Here is an 8,556-nt window from a genome sequence, read left to right on the forward strand (position 1 = left end):
AGGGTTATCATCTCAGGGACTCGTAGGTGAGTGGAAAAGAAACGTCTTAGCGAAATTAGGTTCTCAAAAACGATGATTTTCTATCATAAGAATGCAGTGGCTGTAAAATGAACGAAAGAACCGATTTCTATGAGGACAGTCGGTATTGTTCACACATTTTGCACACATGTGTGAAAACTTAGGGCTAGCCTAATACGAAGCGAAACCAGTCGGCTATGACACTTCAGTATGGTGCATATAAACTGCGGTTGATAATATCAATAACAAGACTGTAGCTATCACACCCATGGATTCCCCCAAGCGTTAAGCTTTTGCTGCTTCACTGTTTTTCATAGTCCAGCTTCCCTTCCTACGCTTACACTTTTAACATTTCTTTTACACTTTTTTACACTTACACTTGCAATGAACTTAATGCCTCACAAGGTCAAACCGAACTTAACTGCGGGATGGTATGACCCCATCTATGGTATGACCACGTTATCATATCACTTTGACAATTTGCTTAAAATGAGTACGACAGTGCAGAAACGCACTCTGGCTTCTATTAAGCAGCGGTGTCACGTACGAATAGTTCGTCGGCCACTTTCTTTGCAGGCGCTCTCTCTCTCTCTGTACGGTGCCTACGTCAGTGATCTCTAGCGAAAAACTGACTTAGGCTGTAGAAAGCTTGTCCGTAACTTGTCACGATTTGTGCGAATAAATCATTAAAGGTTGGCTACTCGGATTACTCATTCATTCATTCTTATTTCCTTAAATGCCCCGTTTTGAGGGGCACTACATAAGAGGAGGATACGATATGTTGTCTGTAATATTTATTGGTCATGTGATATAGCGACAATATATAGCCGTTGGCTCTGCGCGCGAAGTTTGCGGGACAGGATATTGGTACAGTGTCGTCTGCAAGGTCGTTCCAGTCGTCGGCGGTACGAGAAAAGAATGAAGATGAAAATATTCTTTTGTTACTACGTATAATTTGGCGCATTACGTTTTGAGCGACAGCGTGTGCTGTGCCTCGCCTGTTCCTCAATAGTTATAAACGACCGAACCTCCAAACAAACCTGCTGCAACTTTACTGCGATATCCTTCGACTTTCCTTCGCGGCAGAGTTCCTCCCACATGATTATTTTTTCATTAATTGCTTACAGGGCCACTGGCGGAGAAGGACCGGTGTCGGGAGCGCAAACGGGGCTGCCTGCTCGGTCCATGGTGTCTTCGTGCTGTGGGTGCATCTTATACCGCCATATCAGCATTATACCCTCTGCTGCAGGCGGGGATAGGGCGGGATAGAACCGGTAAGGAAAATTTCGACTGAAGCAGTGCATGTACAGCCCTTGCCAAAAGTTACCAGGCTGCAAGGTTTGCTTCTCATTCCAATAGTAGAGCCTTTATGCCTTCCCTATATAACAAAAAGTTCTCGGAAGGTGAAGACAAGGGTTCTTTTTACCATACAGAGATTTAGAGCTTGAGGGCTGGCATAATAGCTTCAATATATACCACTGATAAGCATACCGTCTAGCCTGGTTACTTTTGCCAAATACTGTATATGTACATTCACCGCTCTGCTATTGCGCGCTGACGCCATTGAGTAATTAATGCGAAAGCATTTTATGATTATGTCGCGTCAGCAAAAAATATCTGCTGATTTTATCTGCACGATTATGTCGTTCTGGGGATAAATATATATGCAAAAGTTCGATTGCGTTTGGTAGGGCGTGAGCAGGTCAAGTGGGAACAGTTTTGTTGATGAATTGCAAATAGTTAATTAAATTGAAATATGAAAACAGATGAAGTGTTTGAAACAGCAAAACACGAGTATTTCGAAGAAAACCGACGTGAATGCGTGAGAAGGCTTGCCTAGTATATATAAATTTAAAATAAACAAGAAATTTAAAGAATAATAATTAAAGTTGATGACTCACAGAAGTGCTGTGGTGGAAAGTATAGCAGTTTTTTTTCAGGTTGCAACGCCTATTTTTGGTATTTTTACAGGATCGCTATTTCTTTTGGATGTGGTACCTGGTCGGACGGAAATTTCTGACCAGAACCTGGGATTATAGTGCCTCGGGTTGAAACTCTTCGGTGAGTTCGCTTAAATTTCTATTTTGTCGGCGAGTGACGCTATATTCTAGGGCACAGAGCACGGTTCACTATTACGAAACAGTAAGACTCACACCCAGAAAGATACCCTGACCACCTGGAACCTTAGATATAATTATAATTTGAAAAAAAGGGGTCTGCGAGGTGAGCGCTGCCTTAAACGGGAGCAAAAGCTTGAAGCAGAATTGAGTGCCACGTTTCGTTGTTTTAGTGCGCTTAGACTTCTGCGTCTGTTGGATTACACTGCGCTCGCATACCTGGACATGCTTTCGTCAGTTGATTACCAGTGTTGTAGCATTAGAGTACGAGCGCACCTCGGTTCATTAAATCCGGGAGATCATCAGTAATAGCATGTAATCAGCAGTTTACGTTGTAGCAACAACATTCTCCTGGTGTCATCGCAGAGCTGCTGTCTTTTTGGATGTGGTACCTCGCCGCCAACCGAGATAACGGGGGCTTCCAGCGCCTGAATCAACTTCATAAGTAAGTCAACCGTTTTTGTTTTGCACTCAGTCAGGCATTGTTATAAAAACTGAAGAACGAATACAATAGTGTACGCATCTGCGTGCCCGCTGTTCAGGATCTTTAACAAAGCGGCCTACTGGCGAGACGCCCTTACCTGTTTATTGGCACACACCTGAGCAGTAGATCATAGTGCTGTATTAATCCAATCACGGGACATTGCATTGCATTATTTATCACCTCCACACACGTCAAATAAGAAAACTCCTGAGGATCTCGAATTTTTACAACGAAGCTGTATACCGGTCAACGAAATTTTCGTGTCGTCGTCAGCATAAACGCGAGGCTAAAGAAAAACACGCTTGAAAATGCACTAATTTTGCAAGCAATTAAGCGTAATTCCAGTGAAGTCCGGTGAGCCATTCAGTATATAGCCATTTAAATATTTCTGCATCTCAGGTGCTGCGCAAATTTCCTAGTAAATTTTTATATACAGTGGGAACACCGTCCGACCGCTTTCGGTAAACATAAGGTTTTCAGCTTCTTCAAAAGTGATTAACGTCGTTCGACGCCCTCGTGTGAAGTGCAAACCACATAATACATGATAACAGCGTGGGCATAATATAAACAAGTGATAAAAATGGCAGGATGCTTAAGCTTAGTCTCTAAGAGCGGTACATACGCGACTGGGTGTTTGTTGCAAGCAGCGTTGCCAAGGAGTCCACGAAACCGGCGCTTGGACAATTTAAGGAAAGGAAATGACGCCTGAATAAAGGATGAAAATTCAATGAAAACTAGTTGTAAGGAAAGGAAATGACACCTCTCTCACATATCTCGGTGGACACCCAAACCGCGCCTTAAGGGAAGGAATATTTCCGATGCATGGTGGCGACAATTACAACTTCGCGTTCCGGTAAACATTAGGTTTACAGAGCTCAGTGAGTCAGTCAATTAACTTTATTTAGCCATACAGTGGTAGTTTGCTCCCCCGTGGGCCCCAGCCTAAGACGAAAGCCCAGGCGGGTTGGGCTACCGTGCCAGGGACGGCGCCATTGGGCGGTCACAGCCTCGGCCGCCAGGCTGACGAGTTTTTTCTGCATAGCCGGATCCTCGCTTCGCATCAAATCGTCCCAGGCTGTTTCATGATTGAACTACGAAGCCCTTGAAGAGCTGCCACATTCTATAGCTATGTGTACCCAATTAGCTTCAGCTCCACAGTATTTACATAGCCTGTCCTCTGCCCTGCGCTGATTGTATATACCTAAGACTTCTGGTGAAAAGCAGGTGTTTGTTTGTATCTTCCTCCAGGCCATTGTTTCCTTTAGTGCGAGCCATTTGTCGGGGGGCGTTAATTCCCTTCTATTGAGTCTGTAGCATTCCGTTATTTCTCGGTATGCGACCGCCATATCGAGTTGACACCATTCGAAGCACTCGTGTGAAGTGCAAACCGCATAATGTATGATAACGGCACCTGCAAACAATGCGAAGCACGTTCCTGCTCCACGCGTGTGTTTCCCGATAAAGGTTACGGTTGCGTTTTCGTGTCGTTGTCGTAAGCAAAAAAAAAAAAAAGAAAACGCCAGGCTAAAAATTTAATGCAAACAGCATATCTGCTTTTAAATCAGGCATATAGCATACAGCTCAAGTGCATTTCACTTGTCTCTAGTTTCACGTGTGTGAACTTTCAAGTTACTTCGCAATGGGTAATTGGGTGTCGGTTTACAGCTTCGCTCTACAATCACCTTCACAGCGTGGATTCGAGCCACATCTTTTTTCCGTCGCATACGGCTGGCTGTGTGCTCAAACGGCGACTGTTCATTTTCGGTTGCAAATATTTGGATCTCTACCTTGGCGCCTGAAATCTCTGATCAGGGATTCCTCACAGTCACGTGTTCTGAGATGTGTTATCTGTGTGTGTGAAAATGAATCCCAATGTCATGGCCGAAGTGTAGTGCGTAGAGAGAATCTAATACAAACTACCCATTCATGTTTTACGCCTTCGGCATCAAAACCGCGCCTGCCCGTGCCTCCCAAAACGTTTGAGAACACTGTGGCGACCCGCACTGGCGGAATGGGAAAACGTGTGCTCCTGCAATGTCTAAGGGCCTCTTTTGTGTGTCTATGTGCCTATTTGTCCCTCAATTTATGCCTATTTGTCTCTCTTTCCCCTCTTTGATGATGTCATCCCTTTTCCGGGTGCCTTCAGCACAATGTCCCCTTCCAGTCCGACGTCAAGACTGGAAATAGCCTCGTGCGGATGGCCCCCCAAGGTGCGTGCTTAAACGGCCATATGAGCAAACTACAGATCTCATTTGAACATGAACATTTTTATTTCATATCTACAGTGCAGTACGTGCATGGTTATATACTACATATAAGCAGGAGGCCCAAAGGAACTACAAATCGGGCACCCTATACCTACATGAACAGTGTGATAAACCAGCCCAGGGGCAACAATTCGATCTGTGAAAAAGAAAAAACAGAAAAGACGCACACGTACAGTAAATTAATGTGAACCAGAATTTCTAGGGTCAAGAACGTATTCATTATCTATTATTGTTAACATGTGTTTTGGTAAAATGTTTAGGGGAATCCCCCAAGTTAGAGTAGATTTGTAAAAAGGGAGTAATTAGTCATTGGCATCCACCCATGCGCAGCCATACGGCTACAGATTAAAGCTATACAGCTTTCTCAGAAACATCGTAGTCAAAGAAAAATTCGTCCTGGTCCGGCTAAGCCGTGCTACGGGACTACAAAGTTTCTGCGAAAGCTGTATAGCTTTCGTTTGTAGCCGTATGGGTGCACTTGGGTGGATGCCAATGACTAATTACTCCCTTTGTGGTGTCTTAACTTTATTGAACTTGTACATTGGAATTAGTGATTTCAGTGAGAGAGACATTATTGCTCGTTCTATGCAAAGAAATAGAACCAAATCTGGTTCTAAATGACGCATGAACCCTGCAGATAATTTCAGAAAGCCAAATTGAAAAAGAAATTGGTTTTTTGAGGAAATTAAATGGCGCAATCTACGACAGGAGCTGTTTCCTTTTCTTAAAACAAACTTTCATTGTCCTTTGCTTAAAGTGCGGTTCAGGTATCCGCCGAGATATGATAGACAAACATAAACGGTAGTGCTAATCTTTATCACTGCAGTAACTCTCCCCATGCTTCATGTATTAAGGAGCCCTTTGAAATTTGAAAACGTCACGCCTGCAGTGCCATTTAACAAACTGTTGACGTCGATTGAAAATACTGCCAAATGTGGGCGAGGTTTTTCGACTTGCTCAATAAGTGGCTGTGTGGTAATAGTAATACCCTCTCTACGCTGTTCTGTCTTAGTCTTACCTTTTGAGGAAGAAAAAACACCCACCCCTAAATACTGCCTATCTACTCACACATACCCGCCCTACTCCCCTACAGTTGATAACTCGGGGAAGTGCTAGTGGTGGAAATTATAACACTGCATTATAAGGGTGCAACCGCTCTATTTTGTAACTTTTACAAGATTGGCGTTTCTGTTTGAATGTGGTACCTGAACAGAGCGCAAGGAGTGAACAGAACCTGGGATTTAAGCGCATTGGCCTGAAATTCGTCGGTGAGTTCGTTTATATTTCTATTGTGTCGGCGAGTGGCGCCTTTTTCTAGGGCACAGAGGGAAAAAATGTAAAAACGGTTCATAATCACCTGACAGCGCCTGCTAGTGCGAAGGAAGAAAGAACTGTTCACCAATCACAAATGACCCTTGATACAAGAAACACTAGTTGGATTTAAATAAAATCATCAGTACCTTTTTTTCCAAAAGTAACCGAGCAGCAGGTTTCTGCTTCTCAACACTATATCGGAGCTTTACGGCACCCCTACAGATCGAAAGGTATGTGGACCTGAGGACAAGGTTTCAGCTTACTCTAGAGAAACTCTGAGCTTAAGGGCTGCCATAAGTGCTTCGCTACGCGGCTAAGAAAGAAACCACCATTGCTGGGTGATTTTAAGTGGTGCCTCAGCAGAGAATTATCTGTGTTCTTTACGGGCCTTGTATATCTGGGCATTGTTTCATCGCCTTGCCTACGTCTTACCGCAAGAGGATTGGAAGCAGTGTTACCACGACAAATCTAATAATAGGTACTGCTCGGCTTATGGGGCAGTGCACATAAGAGCCATATTATGCGATAGCGCAAGGAGCTCGCATCGAAATAGCACGTGACATCTCAAGTCACACTCGGTAATATTTAGTGGCCATGTGGCACCTAGAAAATAATTGTAATTTGAAAAACAAAACTTTTGGTGAGCGCTGTCTTACAGGAGCAAAAGTCTGAAGCAGAACTTGGTGCCCCACTCCGTAGGTTCAGCGGGCGTAGACTTAATCTTGTGCGTCTATTCGATTACATTGCGCTCGCATACTTGGACATGCTTGGGTTTAATTGACTACCCCTGTTGTACCAATAGATACTGTCGAGGCTTGGGCAAGTTGGTGTGACATTGTTTTTCAGCGGCGCAGGGGACAAAGGACGAGAAAAGTGCACATACACGGCGCTGAACTTACAACTTTCGTTACGTTAATTCAGGCCGCAGAGATTACACTGAAAGCCTCAAGAAAGAAAAAAGAGTGTGTGGTTATTCCTTATCTGCAGCGCATTTCACATAATCTGAAAAGGGTGGGAGCGCGTGCCAATGTAAAGGTTGTTTTTTCCGCGCCTGATAAGCTCTCCAAACTGGTATATTGTAAACAGGAGCAATGAAAGGATGGTAGGCTGCGATAAGAAACATCAAAACAGTTTTGTACCATGTAGAAACAATTATCTGTACAGGTTTCCGCTTACATGTGACAAGCACTACAGAGGGAAAACTGGTCGTTGCCTCAACGACCGGCGGCGGGAACACAACAACGTGAGCGGCACCGCATCCCATCACCTTGGCATTCATTGCAGAGACTGCAGAGATGAAATAAAAAAAAACGCCGTGTTATCCTGTTTTCAGTCAGTGCCGAGTGCTGTGAGATAAAAGAACAAAAATCACTCGTGAAATCATTGAAACCCATGAAATCCGTAAATTCAAAAATGATTGCGTAAGCATTGCCTCAATAGCTCTGTCTGATAAAAAACTACGTTTCCTAAATGAGAATAGAAAAACGTGCGCAGCTGGTTTTGTGCCACTGTAGACCTGTGCTCAGGAATTGTCATTATCATCAATCTGTTTTGTGTATCGGTCTTTTCTTTTGAGATTTGTTGCCACTGTATTTAAGTAGTGGAAATCGCCTCAATAAACCAGTTGTAAGTTCAGCGCCGTGTCTGTGTACTTGTCTCGACCTTTGTCCCCTGCGCTGCTGAAAAACAGTACCAATAGAGTACGGGCACAGCATTTGGCTTAGACACTCGCTTCATTAATCCCCAGATATCATCAGTAATAGCATGTAATCACCTGTTTGCATTGTAGCAACCATTTTCTCCTGGTGTCATCGCAGAGTTGCTGTTTGTTTGGATGTGGTACCTCGCCGCCAACCGAGGTACCGGTGGCTTCCAGCGCCTGAATCAACTTCATAAGTAAGTCAACCGTTTTTGTTTCTTTTTCTACACTCACTCAGGCATGTTTATCAGCTGAACAGCGAATACCATAGTGTGCGTGTCTGCGCGCCCGCTGTTCAGGCTCTAACAAAGCGGCCTGCTGACGAGAAAGTATTACTTCGTGTGCATAACCTATGCACACAGGTAAAGCATACGAGCGCAGTTAAGGAAAAAAACTAGAATCTGCGCTGACGAGCAGTTACGCACAATGCCTGTTTATTCGAACACACCCAAGTGGTGGATCACGGTGCTGTACTTATTCAATCACGTGACACTGCAGTGTATCTTGTATCGCAGACATCACACACGAAAACTGCTGAGGGTTCTCTTATGTTTGTCGTCGCATACGGGCAGCGGTGTGCTCAAACGGCGCCTGTGCATTTCCGGTCCTGTTGCATGGTATCGGTGTGAGTGCAAATCAGCAATGCCAATGTCTTGG

At 44.2% G+C, this 8,556-nt stretch overlaps 1 long non-coding RNA gene across 1 annotated transcript; it reads left to right on the forward strand.

The window, feature by feature from the left end:
- The first annotated feature begins 1,152 nt into the window (after positions 1–1,152).
- LOC144100597 (uncharacterized) lies at positions 1,153–2,582 on the forward strand. The gene is made up of 3 exons (XR_013307751.1): positions 1,153–1,292; positions 1,990–2,079; positions 2,502–2,582. It is a non-coding gene; the product is annotated as an uncharacterized LOC144100597 (long non-coding RNA).
- Positions 2,583–8,556: the final 5,974 nt, after the last annotated feature.

This window comes from Amblyomma americanum, chromosome 8 (assembly GCF_052857255.1).
Source record: "Amblyomma americanum isolate KBUSLIRL-KWMA chromosome 8, ASM5285725v1, whole genome shotgun sequence".
Classification (NCBI taxonomy): Eukaryota; Metazoa; Arthropoda; class Arachnida; order Ixodida; family Ixodidae; genus Amblyomma; species Amblyomma americanum.